At 35.3% G+C, this 19,047-nt stretch overlaps 1 protein-coding gene across 20 annotated transcripts in view; it reads left to right on the top strand.

The window, feature by feature from the left end:
* TANC2 (tetratricopeptide repeat, ankyrin repeat and coiled-coil containing 2) overlaps positions 1 to 19,047 on the top strand; it is a 478,177-nt gene that overhangs the window by 257,448 nt on the left and 201,682 nt on the right. Inside the window, exon 1 of one of the 20 annotated variants that reach the window (XM_072746856.1) lies at positions 11,270 to 11,872. The exons of 17 other annotated variants lie outside the window; for them this stretch is intronic. The gene's annotated coding sequence lies outside the window, so the exon portion shown is untranslated. Of the gene's footprint in view, positions 1 to 11,269; positions 11,873 to 19,047 lie in introns of those variants that run through there. 2 more of the 20 variants (XM_072746854.1, XM_072746852.1) reach the window with 2 other exon arrangements.

The raw sequence follows: 19,047 nt of genomic DNA, 5'->3' as shown, positions 1-19,047 counted from the left end.
AGAAGGGGCCAAAATAACAAATTATTTATATTTTTCTTATGAAATGGTGTTGTTTCTATCAGGTTAGATGATTTATTTATGGAGACTTTCTCACGCACAAAACTTACACCTTATTATAGAAAAAGCAAATGAGGAGTGCCTAGAGGGCTTAGTGGGTTAAGCATTTGACTCTTGGTTTCAGCATGGGTTGTGATCTCAGGGTCATGGAGTAGAGCCCTACATCGGACTCTGTGCTGAGCACAGAACCTGCTTGTCCCTCTTCTTCTGCTCCTCCCCCTGCTCCTGTTCTCTCTCTCTCTCTCCATCTCTAGAGTGAATAAATGAAATCTTAAAAAAAAGAAAAGAAAATGAATTTGACACTTGGAAGAGTGGTATGTTGGAACGCACACGCAGTGGTGGTTTTGTAGAATTGAAACAAGTGCGAAAAGCCCAGAGGTCTACCTTTAGAAACTCTTCATCCATTCCTCACATATAAGAACCACAAGTATAATGGAAATAAATCGGCTTTGCTCCTAAACTAAGCTGAATCCTAGCATTGCCTCTTTCTGGTTGTGTTGTACAAAGTATGTTAATTAATTTATGCTTTCTTTGCTTTCTTCTGATACAAAAACATGGTAACTTACCTTCACACAGTTGCTGTTAAAATTAAGTAAGATACCTGTACACACAGCCTGGCATATAGACATTGAATAATTGATACTTCTCTTCTAATTTTATATACCTTCTCCAATACCCACGCATACACACACACATACACACACATAGAAAAAAAGAGAAAGATCAAATTTGTGACTATAATACTATATATAGTAAAACCTTTACCTATGTAAAATGCTTATGGACAGTGTTTCTCACTGTGTGGTTCCCTAGACCCCTTGCATTAGAAATACCAGGAGGACTTCTTTGAAAAATATAAATTCTTGAGTATCCAAATTTACCTAATCAGCCACACTTTCACGGATTCTGTGTTATTAAATCTGGAGCTCAAGGATCTCTATTTTTCACAGTCTGTTTTGCTCACTAAAGTTTGAGAAATACTGCCCTGAGGAGTTACTTCAGATGTTTTATTCTTTTTTTTATTTTTTTTATTTTTTTTTAAATTTTTATTTATTTATGATAGTCACACAGAGAGAGAGAGAGGCAGAGACACAGGCAGAGGGAGAAGCAGGCTCCATGCACCAGGAGCCCGACATGGGATTCGATCCCGGGTCTCCAGGATCACGCCCTGGGCCAAAGGCAGGCGCCAAACCGCTGTGCCACCCAGGGATCCCCAGATGTTTTATTCTTATATTGAGTTGTCTCTTCAGTCTTTTTCACTAAAAAAATCCCAAAAAACCAGAACAAAACAAAACATATTTTCGAAGAGTTTCTTTTAAAAATGTGTTTAGTTAAATGCTGAATTTAACCTTTTCTTGATGATTAAGAGTTGTTACTATGAACATGAAAAGCTGAACTAGACTCTAATATATCTTAGGTGACCTATTGGAGATGTAACACTTTGCTCCTACACCGTGTACCCAAACCCATTATAGTTTTTCTGTTCTCTTCTTTAATCACATACTCGTTTGTCAGCTTTCACAACTCTGTTTTTACCATTACAGTTCTTCATCTCCTTCTAGTTTGAACTTAATGACGTGGACTTAGAAATCACATCTGTTAAAAAAAAAAAAAAGAAAGAAAGAAATCACGTCCGTTGACCTGGTTGTGGAATTTACCAGGATGTTCTTTTTATATGCTACTTTGGTATCTCTCAGCAGAGTAAGGGAGTACCTGGACCCAGATACTCATATTTCAGAGGCCGAATTGACTTAGCCATGTCTGTGCAAGGTTATAAGAAATAGTGATGGTACTTTCCAATAGAGCTTTTTCTTCTCCTTTGTTTCCCATTTCCTTGTAGCTCCTGAAATGATTGTTACCTCCTACAATGTATTTCTGTTTCATTTGAGGACTAATATTTTCTAGAGGAAAATAGAATCTTCCTGGGAAAATTATAGCATCTGCTACAAATGAGGATAATTCTCAGGAAGGTTTTTCTATAATTTTCCTGTGAAATGGTTATTAGTAGGCCTCATCTGTATAAAAAATTCCTATTATGTGTTCTTTGAAGTACAATTTAACTGGTAAGCTAATGAGCTGACCCTCTAGTTTCTTTTTCTTAGTAGTTGTTTTTGTTAGGATCTCAATCATAGAAAACAGTTATCTAAACAGAAAGACATGTAGTGAAGGGTTATGATAGCTTTCAGAATCTCCAAGAGGGCCTGAACAATGCAACCAGAAACTCCTACCACCCTGCATACCTGAAGGAACACCACTGCCTTCTTTATCTCTGTTGCCTCCAAGGAATCAGGTGCCTTGACTTTAGGGATTTCCAGAGAGGTAATCTCTCCACATACAGCATTCTCTTTCTTTGTCATTGAAGGCATGGGAGGTAGGATGCCTGGGTGGCTCAGTGGTTGAACATCTGCCTTTGGCTCAGGTCATGATCCCGGCATCCTGGGATCAAGTCCTACATCGGGCTTCCTGCATGGAGCCTGCTTCTCCCTCTCTGCCTGTGTCTCTGCTTCTCTCTCTGTGTCTCTCATGAATAAATAAATAAAATCTTAAAAAAAAAAAAAGAAAAGAAAAGAAGGCATGAGAGGGCAGGTCTATCCTACTGGTAAAATCCTAGGCTGTATATCTGTACCTTAACTCAAGGGAATCTGAGAAATCTAGATTTTTGGCTTTCTAACCATGGTAGTATAGGAACACAAATTGGAAGAGGCTGAGTAAACCAGCTTATAGTGTCTGCTTCACTTTGCTCTTGAACTTAATAGTTTCATTTTTTCTACTCTGTTAATGAATGAATGCACCATCACCCGCCCCCCCCCCCCCCCGAAGGATAACACATCTAATCAGAATGGTATTTAGGAAAAAAAAAAACCCAATCAGTGAGTCTTTATGAGCTGTTATGAATATATCAGTGGTGACTTAGTCTATTTAAATTTAAAATCTTTTCATATTTCTCGTAGATCTTCTCAGTGATGTGAGTGGTGTTAACTAATAAGTAATAATCTTTTTTATTCTTAATGTACTTACAGCTGCTCTGGTACTTAGGGATTAATAATTGGTTTCTATTGGTGATTTGAAGTATTTCATAGTTTAAAAGTTGATGTAATTTTTACCAATCTAATTAGCACAAATATAGTTTTGTAGATGATTTTACTTTATCATTCAAGTAACTTTTAAACTATCATAGTACAGATTATTTTTAGCAATTACTTTATAATGATTTATTATTAGGATAGTGGTAATGTAATGCTGAAATGAATTTCTTTAAGAGTAGCCCTTTTGAGAGGGATCCCTGGGTGGCTCAGCAGTTTGGTGCCTGCCTTTGGCCCAGGGCGCAATCCTGGAGTCCTGAGATTGAGTCCTACGTCGGGCTCCCGGCATGGAGCCTGCTTCTCCCTCTGCCTATGTCTCTCTCTCTCTCTCTCTCTCTCTATGTCTATCATGAATAAATAAATAAAATCTTAAAAAAAAGAAAAAAAAAAGAGTAGCCCTTTTGAAATCATCCATCCAAAGGTAATAGTAACATATTTTTACTTCTATATTTGCCTTCATTTGTAAATTGCAGATACAGAATATTATTTTTTCTAACAAATATTTAATAACATTTTTCTATTATAAAATTTTGGCAATTCATATTATTTTTGATGTGTTTAATTATCAGAATATTCTAATTATAGTCGATTTTTTAAATTAAAATATAGTTGACGCACAATGTTACATTAGTTTCAGGTATATAACATAGCGGTTTGACAAGTCTACATTATACTGTGCTCATCACAACTGTAGCTACCATCTGTCACCATAATTTTTACTATAGTACCATTTACTGTGTTCCCTATGCATAATAGGAGTATGTTTAGTTTTCAGAGCAATGTTAGTGGATAGTCAACAGCTTCTGGGCGAAAACTTTCAATGAGGATAAACTTTCGACTTTGTAGCATAGCCTATTCCTTTGTTGAACAGTTTTAACTATCAGTATTCTAATTTACATGGATGGAAATCTCCTCTGTTGCTCCCATCCGTTAGTCCTAGTACTGCCTGTTAAGCTGTGTGACATAAATGAACCTCCCCTTTCCCATGGCAGTCCTTTATGTCCTGGAAAGCAACTATCAGATTGGCCTTTCTTTAGCTTACAGAACTTTATTTAAGACCTGTCCAATATCAAGATGACACTACATCTGTGTTTTTCCCTCATGTTCTGTATCAAAATGGACATGAGGTTATTTTGAAATTACTTTTCCTTTTGATCCCTTACTGTCTCTTAGTGTTTCTCCCTTTGTAAAGATTTTATAGAAACTGTCTCATATCCATATTTTGCCACTGTCTAGTCCTATAGCCCTCCTAGTTTTCTGTATGGTTTTGCAAAGACTGCTATTAGTATTTTTATGTTCCTATTCTCATGTTCTTTTTTTTTTTTAAAGATTTTATTTATTTATTCATGATAGTCACACAGAGAGAGAGAGAGAGGCAGAGACACAGGCAGAGGGAGAAGTAGGCTCCATGCAGGGAGCCCGACGGTGGGGCTCGATCCCGGGTCTCCAGGATCGCGCCCTGGGCCAAAGGCAGGCGCCAAACCGCTGTGCCACCCAGGGATCCCCCTATTCTCATGTTCTTTTAGAATATTCCTATTCTCAAGTTCTTTTAGAACTCAAATGTCAATTGTGTGGGCCTGGATTTTGAGTATATGTTTTTTTATAACTTATCTTCATAAGTCATAACTTACAACTTCAGTAATTCTTAACAATATTTATTCTACCCTTTCTGGTTTAGATATATTTTCCTTGATGGGGAAGATTAAAGGAAATTGAGGGTTGAGTAATTAATTGTTCTATGAGTGGAGGTAGGATGTTGTTAAACATGGCAAACTTTGGAGTCAGTTATACTTGAATTCAAGCCCTGACTCTGCCACCCATTAGCTGTATGACTTGGGCAAGTCACTTATTTACTCTTAATAAGTTTGCTTATCTGTATTATTACTATTTTTTTTAATTCTGCCTCACAGGGTATTGTATGGATTGAATAATATGTATGCAAGAACATATAGTTTAGCTCATAGCAGCTGATTCATAAGTGGAAGCTTATAACAGAATCATTTCTTTTGTTCTCTTTCTCATGCACTGGATCTGGCCTTTCCTTGTCCATCTTTTTATTCTAACAATATCCAAACAATCCTTTATGCTGTTTTAGCAACATAGCTCTTCTCAGCTTGGGCTCTGTTCTTCCTTGACAATATAGTTAGAGGGTTTTCCACTCTTCATCTTTGATTATGTCCTTGTCTCTTTGTATGTTTCTTTTTTGGACACAAATCTGTCTTTATCAGAAAATTCCTGGTATGTCCATATTTATTTATTTATATTTTTCCATACATTTGTGATTGTATAAATTACTTATTAATTTTTAATCTGTACCCTTAAGCTATATTTCCTCTTAGAACGAAATTACCAATCATTGGCTCATAGCTTCTTTTCTCTGCATTTTTTAAAAAGAAATCTGTTGCCTAAAATATGAAGTGAAAATTTGACTTTATCCAGCATTCCTGTTAGAGTGGTGGCCCACAGGAGGGTCACACCAGGGACGCCTAAGATCTGGGGTGGAGGAAGCAATTCAGTAAGATGCAGTCTGGTAGCTATCACTAAGTGAAGACCTATCAGACCCTAAATACTAGGGTGATCAACAATAAATAATTGTGTGTCACAGGAAGGGGATGGAGCCTGTTAATCCAAGGGAAGGGAATCTAGGAGCAGATGACAGGCAGAGTTCTAGGAGGGCAGGTGGCCAACATCAGGAAGGATGTTTAACAAGGACAACACACCGTAAAGTAATGTTTTCGACAGATCTTTATGGAATAGAGGTATAGATGTATCTATAAAATGGCAGAATTAACACTCAGAACTCTAGGCCCTAAAGAACTGATAGTGCCATACTGGTCAAGAGCCAGGTTCTCTTGGACAAAGAGGTTAAAATTCCATGCTCATTCATTTGTAAATTGTATACCTGAATAGATGAACACTTTTTGAACTTTTATTTCCTCATATGTACAGTAATTATAATAATGCCGTAGGGCTGAGAGGAATACAGAAATGTTTGTAGAATTTCTCTGTGTGCCTAGCCCCTACTGTTATAAGATGTCAGTATGCATTGACAGTTACTTTTTATGTATTTTGAAAGATTTTATTATTTAGCACAGTATGGGGAGGGGCAGAAGAAGAGGGGGAGGGAGAGACAGAATCCCAAGCAGAGTCCCCAGTCAGTGTGGAGCCTAAGGTGGGGCCTCATCCCAGGACCCTGAGATCATGACCTGAGCTGAAATCAAGAGTTGGATATGTGACTGAACCACCAAGGCACCCCAATTACTTACTTTTTAAATATCATTATCCTTACCACCATTGAGCTCTGTAACATTCAGTATCATATTCTGCATATAATCCTCAATATTTAAAAAAGCCTCAAAGAAAATACATGTTTACTTATCATAAAATTACATGGGCTAGCTTACTTTGCTTTGGATGAAATGATAGCACGTTATTGTGATCAGTTCGTATTTATTTGAAACTTCAGAAAAAATAAAAAATAAAAAATAAATAACAAAAAATTAAAAAAAAAAGAAACTTCAGTTAATGGTTATTGTCTCTGTTTAATAAATAAAATTTTTGATACATAAAATCTTTCAAACTGTTAAGTCTGTATAAATGGAGAAAATAATAAAAGGAATCCTAATAGGGTGGAAAGGTTGGCAATCACTTGGTTTAATAATCTCTGACATCCTTTTTATCTGGTATGTGGTGGTTCTAAAAGTTGTGTATCACTTTCATTTTTTTTTTTAAGATTTTATTTTATTTTATTTTATTTTATTTTTAATTTTATTTATTTATGATAGGCACACAGTGAGAGAGAGAGAAGCAGAGACATAGGCAGAGGGAGAAGCAGGCTCCATGCACCGGGAGCCCGACGTGGGATTCGATCCCGGGTCTCCAGGATCGCGCCCCGGGCCAAAGGCAGGCGCCAAACCGCTGCGCCACACAGGGATCCCTTAAGATTTTATTTTTAAGTAATCTCTATACTCTACACCCAACATGGGGCTCAAACTCACAACCCTGAGATCAAGAGTTGCACACTATAGCTGAGCCAGCCAGGTATCCCAGATATCACTTTTAAATGTGGCAAATACCATAGACGTTACAGGAAAAAATACAGGAAAAAAAATTATTGTCCATACTTTCTGTTATCTTCCCCAGAAAACTCACCACAGTTTTATGCCACAGTTCCTAGAAAGTCTTAAGTTTATGCTTAATTGACCCCTTTTTCTTACTTGTTTATCTGCCTACCTGCTGTGGAATGTAAGCAGTTCAAAAACTGTCAAATGTTGAATGTAAATACTGAATAGTATTGGTCATCAGTCATACTTCTCAGTCACAAAGCACTGTAAAAGGCAAAAGGTAAATATCCATGCTCTTAGTGACTCAGTGCTCTTAGTGACTCTCCAAACAGGAAGTAAATTATAGTATGGGATAATAGAAGGCTCAGCCCAGAATATATGTTGCCATTATAATAACAGAACTTATAATACTCAACCATGTTTTTTTCTCATTATAGAAAATTATGTGCCCAAATTGATGGATTTAGCCCACAAAAGTAATAAACATACGGCTTGACAAAGTACTCCCTCTCTGATGAACATTTTAAACAGCAGAGGGCAGAATGTTCCAAAGGACATTTTTTTTTATTATAAATATATCATCTTATTGTCATCTTTTCTTTCATGTCACTGGCTACATTAAAAATAAGAAATATGACCATTTTGGAATTGTCTATGTGTATGAATGGTTTGGTTTTGTTTAGATGACATAATGAACAGTGTTCTGATATATATCAGAGTTGATTCAACATCTGTGTTTTCCTTCCTTTCTGCTTAACGTCAATATTTCTGGCTTCTAAAAGGATTAAATTTAAAAATTACATATAAATATATTTATATCATTTAGTGAATTTCACAAGTTCACTTAGTGAATTAAGTAAAGTGAGAGGACAGAGGTTTGATATGTATATCTTATAGCTCAGTATGCTCTTTTATGTTCTACTAATCAATAAAAAAATTCTGAAAGAGCCACCTGCCATGAAATGATCTTTTTCAAATGTTGAGATTATAATTTAGAAGTAGCATCACACATTTGGGAAATTTTACTCAGGGGTTAGGTAATAGAGTCAACATATCAAGTAAAAACTGTATATAATGAAAATAATTCTCAGATATCTTTTAAATACCATTCATGGCATCCATTAAACAAATGCTGCTTCTTGATATGTCCAACCTGACAGTTTATCTTACTCTTTTATTACCCACCAAATGAATAGTTATCTTATGTGTAGAGGCCACATTATATGGTGTTTAGGAATATATTTCTTTCTCTTTGCTTAGTCACCACTCTGCTTTTGCAAACTGTAGTTCTAAGCTGAAGCGGTAGTCGTTCCTAGGAAAGGAAATTAGAAATCTGGCCAGTGATTGGAAAGGGTGCCTAAGTGACCCAGTTGGTTAAGCAATCCAACTCTTGATCTCAACTCAGGTCTTGACTTCAGGGTCATGAGTTCAAGCCCTGTGTTAAGCTCCATGCAGGGCGTGGAACCTACCTGAAAAAAAGAAAGAAATCTGACCAAAGCCTGAATTGCTATAACAAGTAGGATGGCTATTTCTTACTTCTGTGAGAAAGAGGATTTCATATACTCACCTCTTCATAAGTATTACCCTACCTTTAAATGCTGCAGAATTTAGCGCTGATATTTACTCCTTAGAGGAAGCTTATAAAGAGGGAAGATTTAAAAAAGAATACAAATAATATAAAACTCTTTATAAGTTTTAGAATGGTTTACCTAAATTAAGTATAAGGGAAATTAAAGATTAATAGCCAAGTAGCACCTTAAATCAATCTCTCCCTTTAAATGAAACCCTCTTTTATAAAAGCAAAATGAAACCTATGTATTTTGTTTCTTAAAGTATCTCAACCATGTCCACTTCCCAATCAGCTCCTTTAGAGGCATAAACAATGATAAAATGAATGTTGGTGGAAAAATGATTATTTCTCAAATTTCACTTTTTTTTTTTTTTTACAAAATTATTTTGGAATCCTTTTAATGTGTATCAGCTCAGCTTGATTTGGGACAGACATGGACTTGCCCTCTTTTTTCTAAAGGTATCGAGTTCTTGGTAGTCTAAAAGTAACAACTAAAGAGAATTTGCCTCAAAAATAACCATTGGGCAAGACAATATTTGATTTTAAAACTACTAGAGAGAAGAGGTTATCAAGGAATGGAATTTTAAAATCTAAGATAAATGCTTATTTTTAAGTTTGTCCTACAGTTTTCTGTTATGTGAGATAAAAACTAGTTGAAAGTAATTTGAAAGAATTTCTTTGCACGTTGTTTAGTATTATCATCCTATCAAAATTGCTTATTCTTTATTTCCAAGTTATAATTTTCTAAAGACATGAAGAAATCGTATTGGGGTAGTGGAATATTAATTACTTTAACATAATTATCTTAAGTAATCTGTTAACATTAGTCCACAGCATCTCTGTTTACAGTAATCTTAAAATGAAATGGCTCCTTGCAACAAATACGTGCATTGCAATGAGACCATACATTCAATCAAACATAAAAAACTAGCCTGAAATATATTTTTTCTTAGGGGACATTTTCTGTCTGTTGACTTCTATGGAAATCTATTTTCCCTTTTTGTCTTCACTGTTTTGCTTAATTAGGTATTTTTAAATAAGATAACAGATTTTTAGAATTTCAAGACTTTACATTATTTTATTTCTACAGTTTCTTTAGGAAGAAGTAGAAGATATGTTATTACTCAGATTTTACTGCTGATGAGTTTGAGGATTGGAATTAAGTGACTTACCAGGGTTATGTCTCATAATCAACTAAGCCATTATTACAACTACAATCTGAAGACAAGTCAAGGGTGTGTCCTTTCTATTAAATTGCAGTCCTTTTCATTCACATTGTACTGAGGTTGTCATCATTTATGAAGATTAAAGTATCATAAATCCATACCTAACAAATATATAGTTATACCAGAATTATTATAATAGTCCCAGTGCTACCCACATAAGAGAATATTGCAATAAATGATTTACCTAATTGTTTTTTGCTTTATTCGTATCTTAACATTTCATTAAATACGCTGTGCTAGGAAGGAAGCATACATCGATATAACACAGAACGATTTCATGTAGAATTGCCTTATCTAAATAGATAGCACCAGTGGATCATGCTTCCAGCAAGCCTAATGAAATTTGGCTCAGAGCTACATCTGGAGTACCTCAAGGAGAGTACCATAACCACTGCTCAATTCATGCATTGACACTTTTCCTAGTTTTCTCTTCTCCCATGATTCTTTTTTTGACACTGCCTTGCTGTCTACAAGAAGGGTAGGGCTTCTTCTGGATTCCTGGATTCTCACAGGAGAAACTGACATGAGAAAGGTTCTCTAGGGCCAGTAGGGAAAGAAAGGCCTTCAGAAGCATGGGGTGGGACAGTAACCCTGTCTCACAGTGATTGACACAAGGAATTTCCTTGATCATAAGTAAAGGCTATGGGCATTTTCAGGGAAGTTAATGTCTTTTGAATCTTTCTACTTCTAGAAGGAATACAGCAGGTAGTTTGCCTATCTTTGAAATTAATATCATTTTTACTATATCAGTCAATTGATGGTTATCTAGGTTTGGTGTATCTGAAGCTTACCATCTGAATAAAAGACATTTAGTCTGGTTTTTAATATCTCTAAGCGTTTAAAAATAAATTTTCTGCTATCACATTCTTGACAGTTTTTTACTTGTCACTGTCTAATTTTACCATTTAACCCAATAAATTATGAAGCTACCACAAGTATGTCTTAGCTTGCTAAAGTGTTATTAATCTTTTTAGTTACCTTGGTATGTGTGTGTGTGTTTTTTTTGTTGTTGTTAATTTACTTAGTTACTGTATTTTGCAATATTTATTTACACACTTCTGGTTTAGGAATTCAGAACAGAAAAATCTGAGGAGGAATTAGTAAGAGAGGAATTTATAGCTTTAAGGCATGAAGAGCTTACAGCTTTTTAATATAAATTGTTCCCAGAATCCATGTCACTGTTCCTTATATGGCGCTGCTTTTTTTTTTTTTTTTCCTCTCGGTTGCTATGACAACAGCAGCACTGCACCATTCATCAGCTCTGGACCTGGGCTGCATTGCTAGCCTTCCGTGATACTCCTGAATGTTAAGAACATCCGTGAATCATTCACTATGTTAATGCTGCGCCATTAGAAACCTAAGAACCAGTTTTTCCAGCAGTTTGCTTTAACAAGGGTAAACTAAACTGCGCCATAGAGAAAAATTATATAAAAATATTTCTTTTTTTTCCTAAGGTAATCATACAATCTATATTTGCTGCAGTATTCTGAAAGGATAAGCTTCTGTCAGGCAATCTCATGAAAAGAGCTCGTCTGTGTAATCTTTCTTGAAATCCTTAGCTGTTCAAAACAAATATCATGTTGCATCTCTGGATATAAAAAGAAGCAGGTGATGTTGTTAGGGGTTCTAAGCTCCTTTGGGAGCATCACTTGTGCTTTGGGACTGTAATCAACATCTGCTGTAAGAAGTATCACCTGTAACGCACAGTAAGTTCTGGGCAGTGTGAAGAGCTGGCTGGAGAAGATTAAAGTGTGGATCATTACTGACGTCAGATCTGATAACATCATGACCATTGAGTAAGAAGAAGCCTTTCAGGTTTCCAGGAGAAAAGCCTATATAGTATTGACTAATGAGGAAGAAAAACTAAAGCCTGTGAGTATGATGAGTAGAGTATTTGTGTGTTACGTGGATTTCTGAACTCTAATAAGGCCTACTTTGAGATTTGTAAAAAAAAGAAACGCAACCTAAGAGAATTTGACACTTAGTTTTTAGGGAAGCCATTAAGAAATATTATTAGGCACATTTATTTAATTTTTAATTGTGTGTTATTTTACTCTGTGTATATATGAATCTTTTAAAATAGCTTCATATTTTAAAAAATATTTCGTTGTGAAGAAAGATACTAATTTTTTAGTGTAAATGTGACAGTTAGGTTGCTTTTTTTGTTAGATCGTGATTCCAGAATAGATTTCTACTTCTTACTGCAATATCCTTATAAGTGAAATACATTAAAAAAAAAAAAAAAAGTAACAGTATGAGAACCTAGAATTGTTTAAGCCTGCTTCCTTAATAAATCACATCTTCCTTATTTCATTAATGGGGTGCTTACAAATGGATGTTCTTGCACAGTTTAAGGAATTTTTTTTTAAACTTGACATTATTTGCTAGTTATGTTGATTTATATTGTCTATTTTCCCAATTGAGAAAAGTAAATTATTTAACATTCCTGTGTTTTTAGACCATTTAGTAATTATCAATTTAAGGTAAATTGGATTTATAGATTGAATCTTCTCATAAGACTCGGATCTCTTTTCTGGCTCTTAATTATTTTCTCTTTTTAGTTCTTCAGCTAACCATGGTAACTTAGAAATGTACTAAAAGTAGGAACTTTGGTTTTTCAAAATTAGAATATTTAAACTAATGTTCAGCTGCCTCACAAAAGAAAAAGGCATTTCATCTGGGCTTATACTTTCAGTTAGTTATCTTCCTGAATTACTCTTCTTAAATGCACGTTGTTCACACAAGATATACTATAGGGAAATAACTGTGTTCCTTTAATTTGCACAATTAAGGGGGGAAAAAGATTTTTGGTTCTTTGTTGTTACTTCATTTTGATTTATATTCCTTCTTCCATTTTTGAAATTTTTGCCTATTGGCCTACACATATGACTTTGCCCAATGTTTAAGAAACCTTTAAATAGGGAGAATTGATATATTAAAGAATAATAAAAGTACTAATCACTTATACTTACTGTTATATCTGTCTTTAATGAAAGGATTTTACATTTATTTGAAAGCCTGTAATTAATAAAGTAAATTGAATATTCACACCTTAACCATTGCCTTGTAAGAAAATAGGAATTTTAAATTATATGTATATTTAGTAACTTGTACATTGTAAGTTGATACTCTTTTGACTCCTTACAAGCGTATAAATACAAAAGATTTTGTATTGTATTATCTCTGAAACCATAATTCCTATTAATAATAACAAAGATTAACTTGACCACTTTTTTTTTTAAAACAAAGATAGTATTTTTAATAACATATTTATTTATTTTAAAGTAATCTTTCGTGGCATATCCTGTGATGTTTTTGTATTTGAGGCCTTGCCCAATGGGTACATTCCAGAGAGGTTGTATATAAGCATATTTGTTCGTTTGTATATTGTCTAAATTAAAATATACCCTTGAAGCTCCCTACTTTGAGGGATTCTGCAGTAAGTTAATTTGGTGAATCTATATATCATCTGTAAGAGCCATCTGTTTTTTTCAGTATATAAAGATTAAAATTACAGATTTAACTGGCAGCATGCTATGAAAAAAAATTAAACCTCATGCTTTGGATTTATAGTTTAACCCCTCAGTTTCAAAATCTTCAGGTTTAGTTTCTGAAATCCTTTGATATCTTTTCAGTATTTTTTTAAAAGATTTTATTTATTTATTTATTCATGAGAGACACAGAGGTAGAAGCAGAAGGAGAAGCAGGCTCCTCACAGGGAGCCCAATATGGGACTCAATCCCTGGACCCAGGATCATGCCCTGAGCCAAAGGACTCAACCACTGAGCCACCCAGGCGTCCCAACATCTTTTCAGTATTATTCATATAACAGCTGCCTAAAATCCTAATTGATAGTAGGCATTGCTTTTATTTGGGAAGAAATGTGCTAGTAAATAACTAATATATAAAATTTATAAATATAAAAGGCTTAAGTTTCTTCCCTAATTTCTACTGACTAAAACTTAAACATGTCATTCAAATAACACTTGTGAATATTCGTTAGTACCACTAATAAGGTTTTACAAGGAAATAGGTGCTTCATTTATGTCCAGATCTACATTAAAACTTAAAATCTCACATTGGCGGTTATTTTAAAAGAATGATTCCTAGTTATTTTATTATTATGGGAGTCAACAGTCATAGTATTTCTGTGATAAACATGTCTTCATTATCACTTCACATTATCTAGTAAAACCTTTTAACCACTTGTCAGTGTTGCACCTTAGGACATATTAACGTCTCCGAAGTCTCCTTTCTCTACAATGAATGAAATAATGCCTTTTTGCAGTATCATTGCAGACATTGAGAAAGATAATATATGTAAAGGATTCAGTATAGGACTTAACACAAAGAAAACATTTTCTAAGTAATTCTCTTCTCTACTTTCCTCTCCATTGACCTACTTCAGTGGTTCTTGGGCTTTTCCTTGGGAGTGGCTTTAAGACAGAGGAATTTGAATGCATATCAGGGGGGTGCGGGATGTAGCTTGAAGGGCATCCAAAAGCAAATGTGGAGGGTTGCCTGGGTGGCATAGTTGTTTGAGCATCTTGGTTTCAGCTCAGGTTGTAGTCTCAGGGTGGTGAGATTGGATTTGAGATTGGACCATTCGGCCACATGCTCAGGGGATTTTCTCTCCCTCTCCCTCTACCTGTCCTGCTTGTTCTCTATCTCTAAAAATAAATAGATAAATCTTTAAAAACAAGCAAAAGCAAATGTGGAAATTTCCTGAAACTCCTTTTTTTTTTTCCTTTTAAAATAGTGTACATTCTACATTTTTTATCATAGAAAATATTTTCCAAAAATGTCATAAACTCACTTTTCAGGAAAACATGCTACATTTCTTCCTATTAATGTGCATGTCCCAACATACTACTTCCTGTCTCTATGGATTTCTAAATGTAAAACATACTACTTAGATCTCTTGGTCTGGGTATCATTTTTAGGAAATAAAGATCGTGAAATAAAATAAGCATGTATTTCTGAAGAAATAGATTGAGAATCAACAGACAGGGATGAAAAATAAATCTGGTTAAAGCTGAAAACTGGGATCCCTGGGTGGCGCAGCGGTTTGGCGCCTGCCTTTGGCCCAGGGCGCGATCCTGGAGACCCGGGATCGAATCCCACGTCAGGCTCCCGGTGCATGGAGCCTGCTTCTCCCTCTGCCTGTGTCTCTGCCTCTCTCTCTCTCTCTCTCTCTCTGTATGACTATGATAAATAAATAAAAATTAAAAAAAAAAAAAAGCTGAAAACTTACTTAGTTCAAAGGAATGAGTGGTGGTATGGAGCTAGGTCAAGCGGTAGTGAGATGAGAAAGGAACCTTCAAGCCAGAAATAAAGAAAAATGATAATGGAGAAACTAATAGTTTAGCATTTTTAAAGCTGTGAGAAGTCCTGCAATAAAGGGACCTATTTACCTGTTTAATCTTGCACCTCTCAAGCTTATTTTGACAACAGATCCTTTTTTTTCTTACACAAGTCCAGCAAAATCATGACAAGTAAGTGTTCCAAGGAGCATACTTAGGGAAATAAATGACTGAAGGAAGTTATGTTATTCAGAAGGAAAGAAGAGGGGATCCCTGGGTGACGCAGCGGTTTGGCACCTGCCTTTGGCCCAGGGCGCGATCCTGGAAACCTGGGATCGAATCCCACCTCGGGCTTCCGGTGCATGGAGCCTGCTTCTCCCTCTGCCTGTGTCTCTGCCTCTCTCTCTCTCTCTCTCTCTGTGACTATCATAAATAAATAAGTTGAAAAAAAATTAAAAATATTAAAAAAAAAAAGGAAAGAAGAATTGGTAACTGTACAGAACAAAGTTTGGCAGGAATCATTTCTGCACTGCAGAAGATTATGGAAGAGTGACATTTTACTCCTATTCCTCCCCAAAAATTGTGCTTTAATATGTTAGAGATTAGTTTTTTTTGTTGTTATTGTTTTTTAACGGGAGGAAAGATGGTCATGTGGATTAGCAAATGGAATGAGAAAGTGACTTGAATAAATACTTGAAACAAGAGTGTATAGGACACATTCAACTGTTAGACAAGTAAGTTTGTCTGGAACGAGGATTTCATGAAGGATGCTATGGAAGAGGATATTAGGACCACATTGAAGAGGCCTTTAGGGTGATGGTAAGCTAAGATGGTAGCAGTGGGAAAGGAACAAGGAGAGAAAGGCTTTAAGAAATAAAGATATTGGTGACTGACCAGTTCTAAGATCCAGGAATGTGGGAGGTTTGTTAAAGGTGATGACAAGTCTTTAAGAATGGGACTTGATGACCTCATCAATAGGAATAGAGGGACTAAGACAACTGATTCTGGAAGAATGAGGCACTTTGAGTGAGTTCAAGGTGACTGCAGGGTATGAGTAGAAATTGTGATTCCAACACTTAAAAAAGGTTTTAAGATATAAATTTGTAAGTTATAGAGAGTAGTTAAAACTGTTAGAGTAGGTAAAAAAAATCTCTTGAAAATGAAAGTAGAACATATAAACAGAAAACGTGGGAAAACAGTATTTCATGAGCATTTACTAGACATTTCACCTTAATTTATTTGATTTTTTTTTCTGTAGCAGTTTAAATTATTATGGCCCTGATTTTATAGATAAAGGGGAAAAAAAAAACCTAAGCAGGTTAACCATTAAGTAATTTAAGCATAAGAGATCAGGATTCCAACTGAGGTCTTTCTCTAACTTCAGTACCTACTCTCACGGGTCAAGAAGTAAATCTTAAGGAATATCCACTTATGGGAAAATCCATCTTAAAAGACAGATAAGGGGATCCCTGGGTGGCTTAGCGGTTTGGTGCCTGCCTTTGGTCCAGGGCGCGATCCTGGAGTCCCTGGATTGAGTCCTGCGTCAGGCTCCCGGTATGAAGCCTGCTTCTCCCTCTGCCTATGTCTCTGCCTCTCTCTCTCATAAATAAATAAATAAGTAAAATCTTAAAAAAAAAAAAAAAGATGAGATGAATAAGGAGCAGTCTGAAAGATCCTGGGAGAACCACGGAGGTATTACGGAAGCTGAAGTTTGAGGGGGTTTCTAGAGAACATTTAATCACCATTTTCAAATTCACTTAGAGGTCAAGAATACAAATTCATATGGGACCATCAATCTATTGTAGTTAAGTGATTCAGCTTTTTGTTTTCTGAAACTGTGGTCCAGACTCTTAGCTGTAGTGATCTGCATTAGACAAATAATTGTATTATCTTTCTTTGAAGAGGAGAAAGGGATAGAAGCTACCCTAAAACAGGTGGGAGTGGAGATGGGAGAAGAAAGCATCTAATGAAAAATGCACAGCCAAATATGCTTCTTGGAGTTCTAGTTGTTATTCTGGTGTCTATAATATATAGTTGCAAAAAGGACTCTTCGAGACTCTTGAAGATAAAATAAGTTTCTCTTCATTTAACATCACCCCAGTGAATTTCCCATTTTTATTTTAACATAGTTAAAGCAAGATGACTATTTTACGTTAATTCTGCAGTATGGTGTAGTAGTTCACATTCTGCCACTTACTAGCTTTGTGATACTGGATATGTTCTATAACCTATCTGTTTCATTTCCCTCATCTGTGAAGTAAGTACAACAGTCGCCATAGGGTTTGTAAGGATTAGATGTGTTTTTACAAGCAAATGCTTTAAACAGCCTTTAGTACATAGTAAGTTACTCAGTAGAAATAATTGATGATGATATTACTTTATTGGCGATTCCAACACCCCATTTATTTCTCCCTGTACCTTTCTTTACTTTTCCAGTTTTTCCTTTGGTAATAAGGGAAACTTTTTACTGTTTCTAATTAGGTCATTAAAGTGATTGGAGAGTAGTTAAAGCTCTGATCAGAAGGTTTAGAGCATGCTTGGATTTAGAAAACATCTTGCTGTCTGTAGTGGTGGGTACTAGTATGGGCTTTTTCTCTGGAACACTGTTAAAGTAATCACTAATGTTCAGAATATTTCAGTGTGAATTTATGTTACTTCCAGTAGAAATTAGTTTCATGTTCAAACTAAAACAATTGATAAATGTTTTCCTTCTCTTTGAAAGAACCTCCTATCCCAAAAGTCTGAACAAACAAATATATTGTCATTTTAATATATAATGAGAAGCTTAGAATCATGGTAAAATTGTACATTCGGTACAGAGTTGGCTTTTGATGTTAGCATTTATGAGAGATAGAAGTTTTAATTATTTAGTAGTATAGATTAGCATAAAAGGCTATAAAACATAGTTTGTGGACTCTGTTACCAGACTGCTTGGATTTGAATCCTGACTGACATTCATTAGTTTTGTATCCTTGGGCAAGTAATTGAACCTCCCTGTGCCTCAGTTTCCTCATCTATAAAAAAATAGGTAATAATAATATCTACTTCATACAGTTGTTGTGAGGACTAAATGAGTAAAATACTTTGTACAATTTCAGATCAAAATTGCCCAATCATTGTTAACTTTTATTATGATTTAGTATGTATGTAATTTAGGGCTTGTTTCCTTAAAAGGCAGAAATGGTATCTTCTTTATTATTATATTCCCAGTCTTTAGCACAATGCCTAGAATACAACAGATATTCATAGTAGATGTTCAGTACACATTTGTTGAATAAATCACAAAACATTCTGACCTTACATAGCGCTTCAATAACATTCTTAGCTTGAATACTTTCAGCAAAGCAGGCCAAAGCAGATAACCCTTGTATAATGTAATATGCTTTTGCTCACTAAGGTTTTAAGTGAAGTCTTGAAAGTGCCTGACCTACCATTTTGTTTATTCAGCAGATGGATGATGGTAAACACTTATAAACTGAGGTTAGAATAAGTATGACAACTCAGGGTCTTCCTCCTCACCCTGATTCTCAGGATTCTCTGAAGTTCTTATAGTGCCTAGAAAAGAAGAAATAGCATTCTTTATGCCAATTTTGACCGGGTTTAAGAACTTCCTATTGAAAAGTTGCTCTGATGTATGAGGTCAGCTTACTTAAGTTCAAGGCAGGGGGCATGCTACAGTTCTAAATCTCTCATTTTTAAGTACCAGAAAAGGTCACGTTTAGTTTGGCAAAGCTGAGGTTAAAA

This window comes from Vulpes vulpes, chromosome 2, assembly GCF_048418805.1.
Source record: "Vulpes vulpes isolate BD-2025 chromosome 2, VulVul3, whole genome shotgun sequence".
NCBI lineage: Eukaryota > Metazoa > Chordata > Mammalia > Carnivora > Canidae > Vulpes > Vulpes vulpes.
Note: the sequence above shows the minus strand (reverse complement) of the source record. Positions and strands in the feature narration are given on the sequence as shown.